General features: G+C 46.0%; 1 protein-coding gene across 4 annotated transcripts in view; it reads right to left on the reverse strand.

Annotated features, from left to right (window-relative positions):
- The window catches only part of LOC137552383 (programmed cell death 1 ligand 2-like), a 114,860-nt gene that overhangs the window by 79,796 nt on the left and 16,690 nt on the right, over nt 1-18,374 (reverse strand). Inside the window, exon 1 of one of the 4 annotated variants that reach the window (XM_068271390.1) lies at nt 15,100-15,215. The exons of 1 other annotated variant lie outside the window; for it this stretch is intronic. The gene's annotated coding sequence lies outside the window, so the exon portion shown is untranslated. Of the gene's footprint in view, nt 1-3,295; nt 3,372-3,934; nt 4,004-15,099; nt 15,216-18,374 lie in introns of those variants that run through there. 2 more of the 4 variants (XM_068271388.1, XM_068271389.1) reach the window with 2 other exon arrangements.

Below are 18,374 nucleotides of genomic sequence, written 5' to 3' on the forward strand. Positions count from 1 at the left end.
CCCATATAGAAATGGATATTTATTAGTGAAAAAAGCACAGGCAACGTGTTTCGTGGGAACTCACTAACTTCCTCAGGCACTTTATCTGGGCCGGAGGAAGTGGGCAAGTTCCTACGAAACGCGTTGCCTGTGCTTTTTTCACTAATCAATATCCATTTCTATATGGGTGTGTCATCACTGAGGTAAGCCACCTCATTTATCTATATTTTAGTTGTTTTTAATGCATTTTATTCACCTTGGGCGCCTCTTTACCCCTTTCTATTGTTTGCTGGTGGTTTAACCACTTGCCGACCGCACGCTTATACCGTGCGTCGGCAAAGTGGCAGCTGCAGGATCAGCGACGCAGTACTGCGTCGCCAGCTGCAGGCTGATTAATCAGGAAGCAGCCGCTCGCGCGAGCGGCTGCTTCCTGTTAATTCACGGCGGGGGGCTCCGTGAATAGCCTGCGGGCCGCCGATGGCGGCTCGCAGGCTAAATGTAAACACAAGCGGAAATAATCCGCTTTGTTTACATTGTACGGCACTGCTGCGCAGCAGCGCCGTAAGGCAGATCGGCGATCCCCGGCCAATCAGCGGCCGGGGATCGCCGCCATGTGACAGGGGACGTCCTGTCACTGGCTGCACAGGACGGATAGCGTCCTGGGCAGCCCCGATCACCGGGGATGAGCAGGTAGGAGAGGGAGGGGGGAATTTCGCCGCGGAGGGGGGCTTTGAGGTGCCCCCCCCCCCCCCCCGCAACAAGCCTGCCCACCAGAGCGATCAGACCCCCCCTGCACACCATCCCCATAGGGGAGAAAAAAGGGGGGCGATCTGATCGCTCTGCATGAAACCTGATCTGTGCTGGGGGCTGCAGAGCCCACCCAGCACAGATCACAAAAAATAACGCTGGTCCTTAAGGGGGGGTAAAGGGTGGGTCCTCAAGTGGTTAAAAGGTATTTTACTGACAAGTTGTGAAAATATCACCTAGGAGAAAAAGTTAATTGCATATGGGTGGTGGTGAATTCAAAAGCAGTGAGGTATTTGGAATGTATCTCCTTCAACAGCATATTAGGATAGCATACAGTTGAAAAAATATTTTATAGCTGTACTGATTTTATGTTGAGCAGGTGAAGAACAGTAACTAAGGTGACTTGGAAACCGTTAGAAATATTTAGGCATTTGAGATATAGTTAAATGTAATGCCATTCCATAAATAAAAGGAAACGTTTTGATTTCATAAACCCACAGAATATTTCAAATTCATTGTGAACTCAACAATATGTACCTGGAACAGCTGGAAAGCATGTGTCCTGTTGAAAAGGGCGCCCAATAGAATAGCGGTCAGGCACACTTTTAAACAGGACGCTGGTGGATAAGGTTAGGCATCGGGGGTAGGGTAATCTTTAGAGTTAGGCATCAGTGGAAAGGTCTTTAGTGTTAGGCATAGGTTTAAGGTTAGGCACCACCAGGGGTTCCAAGGGTTAGGCACCACCAAGGGGTCTCAGGTCTAGGCATCGGTACAGGGAGGGCTCTGTGTGAGAATAAGGTTAGGTAAGGTCATAGTAAAATATTGGTAAATGTTTTTGATATTTTACTATATTAATTATGGATGTGCACTCACCAGTGCTGTGCTTCCGCCTGGGACAGAAAGAGTCTAGGCACAGTGGGACAAAATGATGCACGGGGGGGTGCAGAGGTAGCACAAGGGGGACAGAGGGAGGCACAGGGAGACAGAAAGAGGCACAAAGGGGGACAGAAGAAGGCACAAAGAGGGACAGGAGGAGGAACAGAGAGACAGAACAAGGCACAGGGAGACAGGGGGAAGCACAAAGGGGGACAGTAGGAGGCAAAGGGGGACTGAAGGATGCACAGGGGGACACATGGAGGCACGGGTCGACCAAGGAAGCGCAAAGGGGCACAAAAGGAGGGACAGAAGGAAGCACAGGGGGACAGAGGGAAGCAGAAGGAGACATAAAGAGGCACAAAGGGGGACAGAAGGAAGTAAAAAGGGGGACAGAAGGATGGGGGTTGGAGGTGGCACAGAGGGACACAATGGCGGCTGCCTGCAACTTACACTATCCAGACCTTATGCTTAGAGGGACATTAGTAACATAAGATTGCAAACCCCTTTTGGTCAGCAGTGTGTGAATGGTTTTTTGTTTTTTGTAAATTTGCAAAATTCTCTTAGAATTTACAGAAATAAATAATCTTTCTGTCCTAGCAAACTATTTTATCTGATTTTATATCCTAACTACTGTCACAACTTAACTTAAATGGTTGTTAATCTGTCATGTTTGTAACGTTACTCTGCATACATGGGTAAAGTCAGAACTAATAACCGCTCTGTGAATTGTACATGCATAGCAGAGATGAGTTATTTATTTTACAAATATTCTTTTCCTTATTTGTGACCCATGTGTTATGTTGGGCATACACGGCCCAGATTCTTCTTATCAATCGAGCCATCGGCTCGATTGATAATTTCCGACAGTTGGCTAGTCACAATCATGTGATTGTATTTCATGTATAGTTATAATGTGGGCAAACACAGAGGTGCATGATCACACTAACAAACTAACAAAGGTTTAAAGTTATTCACCTGATCAATTCAGTCAGATGTTTCTCAATGAATACTAGTCAAGAAAAAAATATGTAGGATAATTCCATAGTGTGTAAGTTTCGCTAACTTACTGTAGTTAATTACTATAGAGTACTTAACAGCAATGTACATTTTTAATATACAGTATATCATTACGGTATATGCTGCTCATAGCACAAAACATTTTTAGCACATTAGTTTAATTTTTCACTTTTTCAAAACATTCAATATTTTCTTTTGTAAATTAAGAATACTTTTAAATTACCAAAGGATATTGCGGAGAACAAATGCATAATAATAATAAATGTAACAACAAATTATATATTCTCTAGCAACTAACACTGATGATATAAAAGTTGAATAACAATAAATAAGTATATACTGTATCCCACGCAGCCTTTAACAGTGAAATGCTTTCAGGTGTCAGAACAGAAATCCATATGATTGAAGAACCATATAAGAAAAGGTTGGAACCAAAACTTTTTTTTTGACAAAGCTATGCTACACTAAAATAAATAAACAGAGAAAATAATGTTAGTATATTCATACCACAGTGGAGGATGCTTACGGTTGTAAAAAGTTTGTGGCTGAATTGCTTTATAGAAAATATCACATCCATAGAGGAATAATTTATTCTACATATTGTAAATGGTCCACACGAAAAACTCATAGAGAAGCTTGTGATTACAGTTATATACTATATGACTATACTGTGTACCTGAGACAAATGGAGAAAAGGATTTTTACTTCCCTGTGGCTCCCTCCAGCCCTCTGTAGTCCATCTGCTCCCTCTATGTTCTCCTGGTACACTTTGTTGTGGCACTGTCTGCAGCACATGCACAGTGGGTCAGAAACTCAGCAGGGTAGTGGACTTCACAAAGCCAAGGCATAACAAAGTTGACTGAAGGACATCGAGAAAGCCCAGGTAAGTGAAATCCCTTTCTACCATTTATCTTCAGTTTACTTTAAAGAGAATCTGTAAAAAAAAAAAAGTGCCCATGTCGGGTACTTAAATTGGGAGGGTGAAGCCTCTATATCCTAATGATGCTTCCCCATCATCCTGTGTAGCCCTGATCCAGTGCTTGCGCCCTCTCAAAATCTGCAGCACGTGGCTATATTTACCATGGAGTTCCACCGCCGGCACAGTCCAATCTTCCCCCTCGGGCTCTGGTGGAAATAGATGCCTGCGCAGATGAGCGGACCTGATCAGACTCATTAGGATCCAGAGGCTTCTGCCTCCTGAGTTAAGAACCCCCCCAGGTGTACATTTTTTTAAGTACAGATTCTCTTTAAAGATATTCTTTAGGCAAAAATGCAAAAACATTTGTCCATGCTTAGAAAATTAGCCCAGAAAAACCTTATCCCATTATGCATTGCCCATGAAATTCAAGTGATGTTGCTCAGGGGATGTAGAGCTTGCTTCCTCTTCTCCTTTTCGGTTTTCAAGGGTTATCACTCAGAAAAGGAAGGAATGCGTGTGGTGAAGGAGAATGTACTTTACATTGCCCAGAGGAAAATACAGATAGCTGTAGCACGTGCTTATGGTACAGAAAAATAATTACATGATCACTAATCTCTCTGCCTGGTAGATAGCTCTGTCATCATTTTCTTTTGAAAAACAATTTAACGCTGTCATCATTACTTATGACCTGCAGCATATCACAGTCTCTAATTTTCCCTGTTTTAGAAGATTCAAAAGGACAGGGAAATGACAATGACACAAAGCTTTAAAGAAATCTGACAGAGTAATGAAGGATAACATTTATTACAGTGTGAAGACAAAAGGTGTAATCGAGAGCCCACAAAAGTGTAGTACATTATAATATAGGTTGATATGAAATTCTTGTCATGACTTAATATTCACAAAAGTGGGTTACTGATAAAGGCCGTACCCACGCCGTGATTTTCCCAATGATTTTAAAGATAGCTGGGAATACTTTGACCGTTGAGCAATCATTTCACACAGTGTGGGTACAGGCACGCAATCATGCAAACGTCATTTAGGGTCACATAGCGACAGGGGAGGACTGGCCCAGGGGGACGGGGGGCAATTGCCCCCCGAGCTGCCCGAATCTTAAGTAATTAGGGCTGGCCGCTGCTATACGCAGCGGCCGCAGACATACCACAGGTGACAGGTTCGCAGTGGGGATCGCAACCTCGCGCGATATTTCCCGGCAAGTTGAAGTATCCAATCAAAGAAGGGGCTGAGGCGGCCGGCCGTGGTGTGCCCTTGTGCGTGGCTGCGCCTGCGGTGGATGTGAGCGGCACAAGGACACAAATAGCTTAGGTCCTCTCCGGCCAGGTGGGTTGAAACTGCTTGACTCCGCACCCCCCCTGGAGCCATTGCCGCCCGCAACGTGCTGCTGTGCCTGCGGTGTCATCGGAGTGAGCTGTCTCACTCTTCAGCTTTCTGTGCTGGGGGGGCTGGGGGCCTGGAGCTGTGGCTACGAGTGGCTGGCTGGAGGAGTCGGACACAGTCCTCCCCTGTGCTGCTGTGCCTGAGGTGTCGTCGGAGTGAGCTGTCTCACTCTTCAGCTTTCTGTGCTGGGGGGGCTGGGGGCCTGGAGCTGTGGCTACGAGTGGCTGGCTGGAGGAGTCGGACACAGTCCTCCCCTGTGCTGCTGTGCCTGAGGTGTCGTCGGAGTGAGCTGTCTCACTCTTCAGCTTTCTGTGCTGGGGGGGCTGGGGGCCTGGAGCTGCGGCTACAAGTGGCTGGCTGGCTGTCCTGGCTGGAGGAGTCGGACACTCTTGGGGCTGGGAGTTGGAGATGCCACCTATAGCTGCTTGCTGCTGTGGAGGAGGAGGAGGTGTAGGACTGAGGAGACAGGAGGATAGAGGAGGTCGGGTCCAGGTTGCCAGAGGAGAAGGTGTTTTTTTATAAATTTTGTTTCTGTACTTCTTCTCCCTTCTTGTCACTGAGTTACTCACACTTTGCTGCCTGCCTGCTACTGCTGTCAAATTCAATTCTCTGCCCAGGCCAGTGCCCTCTGAGTTTTTTTTTGTGTGATAATCATCCCCATTCTGACCCTGGCCTGAGGGGAAATGTTTTTTCTTCTTGTGGTGTGATTGGCGGCAGGGGAGGGGGGAGGCAGGCAGTTAGGCACTGTCAAACAGGTAGTTGGAGGGGGGGGGGGGAGTAGGTGTCAGACAAGTAGTTTGTATGGTGGGTGGGCAGGAGTGGGGTTAGGCATCACCAGGTAGGTAGGTTTGTGTGTGTGTGTGTGTGTGTGTGTGTGTGTGGGGGGGGGGGGGGGGTTGTTTAAAGGAGTTATCAGGCATTTTTAATGAAATAAATGCTACTTACCCGGGGCTTCCTCCAGCCCCACGCTCCCAGCATGTCCCTCGCCGCAGCTCTGCAGTCAGCCATTCGCTGCCGCTGCCTCCCAGTCCTTGGCGATAGCACCAGTCCGACCTGGATGTCGGCCTGTACTGCGCCTGTGTGAGCAGCACTGTCAATCACCGCCACTTGGACCGGAGTGTACTGCGCAGGCGCAGTAGTTCTGCGTCTGCAGAGTACGCTCTGGTCCATGTGGCGGTGATTGACAGCGCCGCTTGCACAGGCGCAGTTGGCCTGACGTCATCGCCGGGGGCTGGGAGGCAGCGGCAGTGAACAGCTGACTGCAGAGCTGCGGCAAGGGACATGCTGGGAGCTTGGGGCTGGACGAGCCCTGGGTAAGTAGCACTTATTTTCATTAAAAAAAAAAAGCCTGATAACTCCTTTAAGGTTAGGCATCAGACACAGACAGGTAGATTGTGCGGAGAAATGGGGTTAGGCATCAGGTACATAGTGTGTGTGTGTGGCTGGGGCTGTTAGTCATCACAATTTGAAGATTTGCACACAAGAAAGATATGGCTTTGGGCTGGGGATGCCGTGAAACGGGCCTCTAGTTTGTGTTGTCCCCCCAGGCCAAAAGGTCCCAGTCCTCCCCTGCATAGCGATAAGGACTGACACGGTGCATCAGATCTTTAAGATCCCTGACAACTCCCCTCAAAGTACCTTGACTTCCCGTTCACGCCCATTGTGTAATGTCATGTGATATTGCAAATACCTGCCAGCCGGAATGGATCGTGGAGCGCTCATTGTGAGGGAGACGTTGCTGGATCCATCTTCCTCCGTCGAGTGGTGAGTATGTAGCTTAACCCTTTCAGGACCGGCCGCCTTACGGCACTTCTGCATGGGAGGGGGGAAGGGGTGCGTTTGGGGGGTCAGGCAGCCGGATCCTGTTAGGGCTTGCTGGGCCAGATGTCCCCACTGGAGCCAGATGTCCCCCCTTTCACCAGCAGCCTACACTCACCTTCCAGGCTCCAGTGATGAGCCGCTGTGGACACCTCTGCTCACACCGACGTCCCCGCTCATTCTGATGCTAAGTCCCGTGTTGCGTCTTGATGACGTCATCAAGCCGCGGCCCAGGTCTTACGTCACAGCGAGCAGAGATGCCGGCCAGAGCAGTGGGGAGCGCCGATCATCGGGGAACAGCAGGGAGGTGAGTGTATCCTCTTCTTCCCCCCTTACCGCCGCAGCTCTGTAAGTGATCACTACCATCTGCCGGCAATCATAGTGATCGCGTGATCAGAAGCCATGCGCAATGGCTTCTGATCACTGAGGGGAGATGTAAGCTGTCATATGGCAGCTGAATCTCTCCACTCGGGTGCGCACGATCGCGTCGGGGAGCAGTAATGGCGGGTGGCATAGATCCTACACCGCATCAGGCTAGAACAGCCACAAGTGTGGCATAGAATCTAAAGCAGACAGTCGCCAAAAGGTTAAGGCAACCACTGTACAGGCAGATGGGGACCTTAGACCTGACCCTATTCAGGTTAAGAAGTCGATCTTTAGATAGGATGAAAGGGGGAACGCCCCTCCAACAAGGGTGGACAAAACTTGCAGATAATAGTAAAACAGAGGTGCCAGGAAGAATAATGTATACTAAAAACTGTTTAAAGGATACCCGAGGTAATATGTGACATGATGAGATAGACATGGGTATGTACAGTGCCTAGCACACAAATAACTATGCTGTGTTATTTTTTTTCTTTGTCTGTCTGAAAGAGTTAAATATCAGGTATGTAAGTGGCTGACTCAGTCCTGACTCAGACAGGAAGTGACTACAGTCAGTGTGACCCTCACTGATAAGAAATTCCAACAATAAAACACTTTACTAGCAGAAAATGGCTTCTGAGAGCAGGAAAGAGATAAAAAGGGGAATTTCTTATCAGTGAGGGTCACACTGTAGTCACTTCCTATCTGAGTCAGGATTGAGTCAGCCACTTACATACCTGATATTTAACTCTTTCAGGCAGAGAAAGAAAAAAAGGAACATAGCATCATTATTTGTGTGCTAGGCACTGTACATTAGTACATAGCAAGGAAATGAGCAGCGCTACTTAAAAACAGACTAGTGCCTACTGCCTACCTGCAAAAGAGTGCAAGACCCACTTGTGGGGTCGAATACACACCGAGCATACACATGACCTGTCTACCACTAGAGGAGGATGTTGGTTTCCACTAACAGCTTGCATGCAACCTATTAAGTACTCGTCCCTCCCACTGCGAAGAAGTCAATCCTCCATGGGAGGGGCCTAACACTAACTAAATCCTAACCTATGTATATGCATAGCCTGGGTGCGGCTAATCAAGTAAAATCGAAAATTGAAAATTGCGCAAAAGGTGGATCAGCGCAACACCAGGCCGCCTCCGAATGGCCTCCATCAGAGATGCGCTGAGCCCCCCCAGGAACTACAAACGCACCTTGAACCCAAACAGAAGCTCTGCATATACACCAAAAGCATGGCTGTTAAGTGGGAGCAGCTGACCAAAAACGAATTACATTAGTACATAGCAAGGAAATGAGCAGCGCTACTTAAAAACAGACTAGTGCCTACCTGCAAAAGAGTGCAAGACCCACTTGTGGGGTCGAATACACACCAAGCATACACATGACCTGTCTACCACTAGAGGAGGATGTTGGTTTCCATTAACAGCTTGCATGCAACCTATTAAGTACTCGTCCCTCCCACTGCGAAGAAGTCAATCCTCCATGGGAGGGGCCTAACACTAACTAAATCCTAACCTATGTATATGCATAGCCTCGGTGCGGCTAATCAAGTAAAATCGAAAATTGAAAATTGCGCAAAAGGTGGATCAGCGCAACACCAGGCCGCCTCCGAATGGCCTCCATCAGAGATGCACTGAGCCCCCCCAGGAACTACAAACGCACCATGAACCCAAACAGAAGCTCTGCATATACACCAAAAGCATGGCTGTTAAGTGGGAGCAGCTGACCAAAAACGAATTACATTAGTACATAGCAAGGAAATGAGCAGCGCTACTTAAAAACAGACTAGTGCCTACCTGCAAAAGAGCGCAAGACCCACTTGTGGGGTCGAATACACACCAAGCATACACATGACCTGTCTACCACTAGAGGAGGATGTTGGTTTCCATTAACAGCTTGCATGCAGCCTATTAAGTACTCGTCCCTCCCACTGCGAAGAAGTCAATCCTCCATGGGAGGGGCCTAACACTAACTAAATCCTAACCTATGTATATGCATAGCCTGGGTGCGGCTAATCAAGTAAAATCGAAAATTGAAAATTGCGCAAAAGGTGGATCAGCGCAACACCAGGCCGCCTCCGAATGGCCTCCATCAGAGATGCGCTGAGCCCCCCCAGGAACTTTTGGTGTATATGCAGAGCTTCTGTTTGGGTTCAAGGTGTTTGTAGTTCCTGGGGGGGCTCAGCGCATCTCTGATGGAGGCCATTCGGAGGCGGCCTGGTGTTGCGCTGATCCACCTTTTGCGCAATTTTCAATTTTTGATTTTACTTGATTAGCCGCACCCAGGCAATGCATATACATAGGTTAGGATTTAGTTAGTGTTAGGCCCCTCCCATGGAGGATTGACTTCTTCGCAGTGGGAGGGACGAGTACTTAATAGGTTGCATGCAAGCTGTTAATGGAAACCAACATCCTCCTCTAGTGGTAGACAGGTCATGTGTATGCTCGGTGTGTATTCGACCCCACAAGTGGGTCTTGCACTCTTTTGCAGGTAGGCACTAGTCTGTTTTTAAGTAGCGCTGCTCATTTCCTTGCTATGTACTAATGTAATTCGTTTTTGGTCAGCTGCTCCCACTTAACAGCCATGCTTTTGGTGTATATGCAGAGCTTCTGTTTGGGTTCATGGTGAGTTTGTAGTTCCTGGGGGGGCTCAGCGCATCTCTGATGGAGGCCATTCGGAGGCGGCCTGGTGTTGCGCTGATCCACCTTTTGCGCAATTTTCAATTTTCGATTTTACTTGATTAGCCGCACCCAGGCTATGCATATACATAGGTTAGGATTTAGTTAGTGTTAGGCCCCTCCCATGGAGGATTGACTTCTTCGCAGTGGGAGGGACGAGTACTTAATAGGTTGCATGCAAGCTGTTAATGGAAACCAACATCCTCCTCTAGTGGTAGACAGGTCATGTGTATGCTCGGTGTGTATTCGACCCCACAAGTGGGTCTTGCACTCTTTTGCAGGTAGGCACTAGTCTGTTTTTAAGTAGCGCTGCTCATTTCCTTGCTATGTACTAATGTAATTCGTTTTTGGTCAGCTGCTCCCACTTAACAGCCATGCTTTTGGTGTATATGCAGAGCTTCTGTTTAGGTTCAAGGTGCGTTTGTAGTTCCTGGGGGGGCTCAGCACATCTCTGATGGAGGCCATTCGGAGGCGGCCTGGTGTTGCGCTGATCCACCTTTTGCGCAATTTTCAACTGTACATACACATGTCTATCTCATCATGTCACATGTCACTTCGGGTATCCTTTAAAAATTGGAGGCAGTAGTGGACTGCATTTCCATTGATGACTTGAATTTTCAGATCCACGTAAAAAAAACGTTATTGTATCTTCTAGAATCCGATGCATATAAAAAAAACAAACCTATGGATATCTTGATATCTTGTGATCCCATTCACCTAGAACACAACCCCTAATGTGTTCAATGTACTTTTCCTCGTAACATCATTTACTTTTAGCGGGGTCTCCTGGATAAACGTGTCGTGCAGGATCTCTTCTCCCTTCTCTTTCTTTTTCTCCCTGGCTTGCGGGGGCCTCATAGTTGGTCCATCTATGAGTCTCCCTCTTTTTCCTTTGTTCTTTTACTTAAAAGTCTATTTCTTTTCTGTCATTTTTCTCTAACATTTTTTCCTAGGTATAATTGTAATATCTCCCAATTTTTGTTTGGCTGGCGGGCTGAAGGTATAGTGAGAAAACCTTATTTGTCCCCTGTGCCTGACACTCTGCCTGGCTAATAATATAAATCAGAATTTGCATCCAATTTGAAGTTTCTTGGGTCCTGAAGGCTCTAAGATCTCAATAGCTGAGCTTCTTGTCTTGTCTGTATACTGGTCAATTTGTACTAACATTCTTGGCCTTAGTTCCTGGGTCACATTGTATTTCGCTAAGATGAAACGTTCTGATATAGTTTGTGTTGATATGCTTTTTTTCTGTATTGTTATCTTCTTATATAAATCTTTTATCTTTTTCTATGAATCTTCAAAAATGAATAAAAACCTTTATTGTACACTCCACAATGCGACACATTTTGCAGGTATGGACTGCTTAATCAAGCAGTATACAGAAGTAACTTAAAGAGAAGCCGCAACCAAGAATTGAACTTCATTCCAATCAGTAGCTGACGCACCCTTTTAGATGAGAAATCTATTCCTTTTCACAAACGGATTATCAGGGGGCTCTATATGGCTGATAGTGTGGTGAAACTGAGAGGACCATGGTCCTGGCAGTTTCCTGACTGTGAACCTCATTGCATTGGGGGAAATAGCTGTTTACAGCTGTTTACGACTGCCAAAAAAACAAGCAGCAGCTACTTCTAGTGACATCCCCTGCCAGCAGTAAAAATGTCACCATGTGATAAATGTCAGAATGTAAATCAGGGAGAGGAAAGCTTCTTTTACAATGGGCAAACACTGACTAAATCATTTATACATAATTATTGTAAAAATGAAGCACTTTTTTATTACATTATTTTCACTGGAGTTCCTCTTTAAACGAGCTCTCTGAATGCAAGGCACCTCTGTCATGAGGGTGCCTTACATTCTGAGAGTGCATTGAAGTTATTCCTTTGTACTGCCTGATGAAGTGGGTCATACATGAGAAACACGTTGCATTGTGGAGTGTACAATAAGGCTTTTTTACCTGAATCTATGAATTAGGTCATCAATGGGGAGGTAAGCCCACCCTTCCTCACATTTGTAACTGTTTTAATGTATGTTATCCTGCCTGGTGCCTCTGTTTTACCTTATCTACATTTATTATAGCTCACATAATGCCACCCAAGTGCAGATTGTTTGCTCTCTCCTTCTCTGTATCTGCAGAGTCTGTTGTCTATTGTTTTACAATATATGGTGTTTATATGTGTAACTTTATTATTAAATATGTCTGTATATGGGGTAATCAGGGGTGACAGTTGAGTCACTTTTTGTAATGAATAAAGTGATTTGTCATTTTGCAGAACACTTGGTTTCTCAGTACAGTATTAGCTTTTGTTTTTGGTATTGTGAATTTCCCAGAGTGGTGCTTATATTATCCAGTAGCTGTAAGAATGCAGATACTGCACATGAAATAAATGATAAACTAAAGACTAATTATCACAAACACATGTGGATCACTTGTCACTAAAGAGCTCTTAAAATCATGAAATCATTTTATGTGCCGTGACTTGAATTTGGTTTCACATAAAGAAAATGACATTGACCTAGTTTCCCATAGATGAACATGGGAAAGAAATGTGTTATTTCCGAAGAAGATGTAGACGTCATGATCACTGATATAACTGGCCCAGGTTTAAATTTAATGCTCTTCCTCTTAGTCCTCTTAAAGCACCACTATCACAAAATATTGTACAATTTAAAATACATACATATACAAAATGCACTAAAAAATACTTTTTACTCCTATGGCGTGTGGATGCAGACTCAGAAGAAAGAGGAAATGAATACAGGAGGTCAGAAGCCATTATACTTTAATGTAAGAGCACAGAGGCTCGCAGATGTGGATGCATGAGCTCAGATGCTGGAGGATATGGATTCTGGAACATTGAAGCCTGAGGATTACAATGATCATCAAATGGATCTGTCAGAGTAATAGTGTGGGCTCAGCAAAATCTAATTTAATAGGCTGGGACTTAGCAGAGTCTGGCTGAACAGCAGGCTGGAACGTAAAGGCAACCTAAAGTGAAATAAATATGGACAATTTAACTTACCTGGGGCTTCTTCCAGCCCCTGGCAGTCCTTTTGGTCCCTCACAGTTCCACTCTACTTCCCTCAGCCGATGTGCTCATCTGTAAGCTGCATGCACAGCCCTGGGCTGTGGGACTCCTGATCGCAGTTCTGTGGACAGGAGTCTTCTCCACTTGCGCAGTTCGTAAAAATTGTGCATGCTCTGAGGAGGCCCAGGGCCAGTACAGTAGCCCGCGACTGGTCCTGTCATCCCAGATTTCAGAGGTTCACAGCAGCTGAAGGGAGAAGAACAGAACGACTGTGAAAAGACAGGCGGACTACAGGAGGCTGGAAGAAGCCCCAGATAAGTTAAACTGCCCGTAATTATTTATCTTTAAGTACCCTTAAAGAGTCTGGATGGACAACAGGCAGAGACTCTGTAGAAAGTGACTGGGCAACAGGTTAAAATTGAGGAAATGCTAGCTGGGCAGCAGGCTCAAACTCAGTAGAGTCTGTTCCAAACAGGAAGCTGGGCAGCAGGCTGAAACTTGGCATTGGCAATCTGGTGTGGAAGCAGACTGGGTCCTGGCAGGGTCAGGACAACAGACTGGAATCTAATTGTTCCAGGTTAGACAGTGGACTAAAGCTGAGCGGAGTCTGGTTGGACAGTAGGCTGGAACTTGATAGAGCCAGGTTGGACAGCATGCTGAACATAAGCAGAGCCTGCCTGGGCAGCAGGCTGGAGCTTAGCACATTCTTGATGGGCAACAGGCTTGTAATTTGCAGAATATTACTAGATTCCAGACTGGAATTTAACATAGTCTAGCTAGGTAGCAAGCTGATACTTGGAAATCTTGAGAACCACTGGAGAAGAAGTAGGAGACTGTACAGGTATCTGAAGTCTCTTCAGAGATACTAAATAACAGACAAAGGATAACTATTGACAAATTCCAAAAGCAGCCTGTGATTATGGATAGTTAGCAACCTTTAACTGACACGGATGGCAATGCTACCACTGGTGATGGACCTGAACATGAAGCTGAAGATGGAATAACTGTTGATGCACATCTAATTACATTTTAATAATTTTTTTGCGGTAAAGCACCTACGCGATTTTCGTATAGCATACAGCACATTACTGTTATCTGACAAAACGTATGGTGCTATTTCACCACTCACAAATATTAATTGTGCAAAATAATGATCCATCTTCATCCATCGTCATTGTCAGCATATGGTTGGACAGGATGTGGGGATAGCACTAGCAGATAGAGGCATGCAGTTACTGTTTTCCGGTCTCAAACCAACTCTGTCTCTGTGCTTCAACCCAACGTAGCTGGTCCTCATGCTACCACAGACGATCCGATAATGTCAGCTTTGGCTCCCTGCAGTTTTTCATTGGATCATTTCTGTTGAGCTCCAGCCTGATAGAAGACAGTGAAAGTTGCGTTTCTCTCCATAGTCTTTGGTGCTTCTTCCATACCAGGTGATGACTCCATTCATGTTATTGTCCATGCTCATTTGCTACGTGTGTTCCTGAGAGGAAATTAGCAACACCTACCTGTGCATCTAATGCCAATGTTCGCAGCCTAGTTTAAAAAAAGGAACTTAGGTTTATGAAAGAAGATTCTTCCACTTTTTTGCTGTCATTTCCATTTCAAATCACTTTCTCATTGTATAGTGTTAGATTTATGCTTGCACATTGAGATGAAGACCCGAAACAACCCATTTTCTCCACGATTAATTGCATGAGAAACAGGTTTTTTTATACATTATGCATATCTTCAAGTTTCTTTATCTACAAAAGCACAGTGCCGTGGTATAAGAACTGCTAACAACATACACAGACATTATTGGTTCCTTCCTACACTATTATTCTTATATTATTATTCAGGAAAACCTTGGGAACTCAAGATTTTTACCGAGTGGCACCATATTCTTTCAAATCCAAGAGACACAAACACCTTGTTTCCCAAAATGAAACTTACTTTATTATGTGGGGGGAAGAAAAGGAGACACTTCAGAAAAAAAAATCTTTCTCAGACTACCAGAAATCATCTGTACAGGCAAAGGCAATTAGCCTGTGCCTGCATGGTGGAGCCAGCCCCTATAGGGTTAATTTTCCCTCGTACTGGCTCTCCTCTTGATTTTTCAGGTGTGCCCCCAGGTAGCTGGGGGAAGATTGAACGGAGTGCCGCTGATTGGCCGCAGTTTCGCGGGCCTGACAGGACAGCCAATAAGGAGCAGGCACAGAGAATAAAAGAGCCGGCTGCAGGACGGTAGCAGCCGGCTGAAGAAAAGAATCCTACCTTCCCACAATGGAGGCGGTGATGTCTGCAGTGCTGCGCAGGGCCAGGGCGGAGGACGGGGAGGAGTGGCTGTGGGACCTCATGCAGCCGGTCAGTTCTGTGACAGCAGCGGTGGCCGGTCCGTCAGCCCCACAAGAAGAAGAAGCACAAATGGAGCCGACATGTGCTTTTCCCCCAGCCTCCCCTCGTGGCTCTCTGAGAGGAAGGAGCTCAAGCCGGGAGGAGGAGGAAGGGGCGGGCAGACGTGACTGGGTTCATGAAAGGAGAGAGGACGGGCCAGGAGACAGGGAGGAGGACATAGGAGGAGCTCTCCGTCATGCTGGGCTAGGAAAACGCCCACGGAAAGCAAGGAGAGTGTTTTCACCGCCCCCTCCACAGGCAGCTTCTGGCAAGAGGGCATCTAAGGGAAGCAGAGGCCAGCGGACCATGCCTTGGGCAGCCCCTTATTCCACGCCAGCTGCAGCAGAAGCTGCAGAGGAAGTCAATGCAGGTCCCAGCCAGGAGGCTGCACAAGCGACTGAAAGGGAAAACAGGAGTCCAGTGCTGCCGGGTGAGTCTGATTCTGCTATTTTTGTCACTTCCATAAATGCTCGTTTAAATGAATTGTTTGTTATGTTTAAAGGTTTGGCTGAGTCTATCAGAGTGTCACAGCATGTACAGGGTACAGGGCAGGTTGTTAGTGACAGCGTGCCTGTGTCCCCTGCTCCAGCATGGGTAACCCCGCAGGTAGCTCCGGCTGTATCAGTGGTAGCCTCTCCAGCTCATGTTCCAGCTGTTAGGGCTGGTTTGCCTGAAACACATTATAAAGAGGCCCTGCCGTGCTCTCTGTCCCCTCTGGGATTCCATTTGAGCTTGGCAGTTAAGGAAAAGATATGGAACAATGAATTTATTGATCTCCTCTCTCTTCTTCCCTCTTATAAAGATTTTAAAGAAAAGAAGGAGGGAGAGGAGGAAAGACAGCGCCCGGTGCTGCGCACTTTCAGCAACTGGCTTCAAGCCTTTTGCATTTATTCTAGTGTGCTTGGAGATAAAAAGCCGGAGCTATGCATGGGCCTGTTCCAGCATTTAGATATAATTAATGAAGCATATATACAGTTTGGAGGTTCTGCATTGTTTCAGTATGATGAGGCTTTCAGGCAGAGAATGGCAGTACACTCATCACTGACTTGGGGTACAAAAGAGGTTGGCCTGTGGCTAGGTTATATGCTGCCGCAGCGCTCAGCACCGCAAAAACAGTCTGTATCTCCCGGGACTGGCTCCTTTAAGAAGGGGCTTTGCTTTGCCTTCAACGAGGGCCAATGCAAATTTTTGAGCAAGTGCAGGTACTATTAATCGGCCTAGCGGGCTCCCAAACATGTCAAACTTTACTGAATGTTTTCCTCGAAACTATGGCAGACTTTGGTGTGCCGATAGCGGGTGAGAAAACAGTGCTCCCTACAACATCGTTAGAGTTCCTGGGGATAACAATCGTTACAGAAAGAATGGAATTTAGGTTACCTGAGACAAAGATCAATTTGTTGAAGTCATTATTGAATGTTTTACTGGGTAAAGATAAAGCTACGGTGAGAGAAATACAATCCCTACTGGGGCACCTAGCATTCGTATCCAGGGTCATGCCCATGGGGCGTATCTTTTCCAGGAGACTTGCAGCGATTATTGCAGGTTTAAAATCCCCCCGGTTACATGTTCGCCTACTTAGGGACGTAAAGGAAGATATGTTAGTCTGGTCGGAGTTTCTTGCTTGTTATAATGGGAGGTCTGTTTTTCAACAGGAGTTTGTGTTGGGTTCTAAAATAGAGTTTTATACAGATGCAGCAGGATCAGTAGGGTACGGTGCCTTTTGGAAGAGCCATTGGTCGGCGAGCCCTGGCCACCCTCCTGGGTTAGTGCAGGTGTTACTAGAAACATATTGCTTCTTGAACTGTTCCCAGTGGTAGTGTCGCTAGTTATCTGGGGAAAAGATTTTGCCAATAAAAGGATTCAGCTTCAAACGGATAACAAGTGCGTTTTATACGCGGTGAACTGTTTATCTGCAAAGTCTGAGTTAGTGGTTAAGTTGCTTAGGCACTTAGTGTTGTTGTGTCCTAAACACAACATTTGGATTAAGGCTGTTTATTTGCCTGGAAAAGATAATATAATCGCTGATTCGTTGTCACGGCAACAGCTGCTTTCTATCAGGACTCTGGTTCCGGGAGCGGATATGACAGGAATTGGCTGCCCGGAACACTTGTGGAATCTGATATGGACATGATTAGAGAGTTTATTAAGAAGTCGGTAGCCCCTCGCACCTGGTCGCATTATGAAGCATCCTGGAACAGGTGATGCCAATTTACACATGCTTATGCTGTTTCTCCTTATGTTTTGCTGTCCTTTATTTGTAGAGAGACAGAGTTTGGTTCCTCTCGCTCAAAAATAATGCAATTGTTAGCTGGGGTCTCATTTTTTAGACTCTTGGCAGACATCCCAGGTCATAGCAATTATCCGGTTGTTAGACAACTCCTGAAGGGCTTGTTTAGGGACCAGCGGTCCTCTGATAATCGGAGGACAGTATCGTTCAGCATGCTATTAGATTTGTTAGGAATTTTGCCTGCGGTGTGTCTGGATTCATATGAATGTTTATTATTTAGAACTGCATTTTCTTTAGCATTCTTCGGAGCTTTCCGTATTTCTGAATTGGTATCGGTAAATAAATTGACAGAATCGCCCCTTCGATCTGAACATGTGTCGGTTTCCGAAGAGTTGGTAAGGGTTTTCATTAGTAGATCAAAAACTGACCAGGGGGGGAAGGGTGTGTGGCTGCAGCTGGCCTCGGTGCCTGGATCTTCCGGTTGTCCAGTCAAATAAGTGCGGGACTTCCTGGGGGTCAGGCCATTGGCTCCATCATTTTTAGTGCATAGGGATGGTGCCCCTCTATCATCTTTTCAATTTCGTGCCGTATTCAAGAAATGTTTGACACATTTGGGACTCCATCATTATAAGTTTACCCCCAATTCTTTCAGAATTGGAGCTGCTACAGAGGCCGCTAGATTAGGTCTCCTAGAATCGACAATCCAAAGGATTGATCGTTGGGAGTCACAAAGGTTCAGATTATACATTAGACCTAATTTATATTTATAATTTATATGTACAATTTTATTATTTCAGGTGCCAAAGTTATTGTTTGGGTGCTGGGGCATTCATTCGTCTACTGGGCGCAAAAGAGAGCCCGTAATAGGCCCTACTCCCAGAATTTATTTCTTAATCCAGACGAATTTCAGGTATTTTGGAAAGGTACT

Source organism: Hyperolius riggenbachi, chromosome 1 (genome assembly GCF_040937935.1).
Source record: "Hyperolius riggenbachi isolate aHypRig1 chromosome 1, aHypRig1.pri, whole genome shotgun sequence".
Taxonomy (NCBI): Eukaryota; Metazoa; Chordata; class Amphibia; order Anura; family Hyperoliidae; genus Hyperolius; species Hyperolius riggenbachi.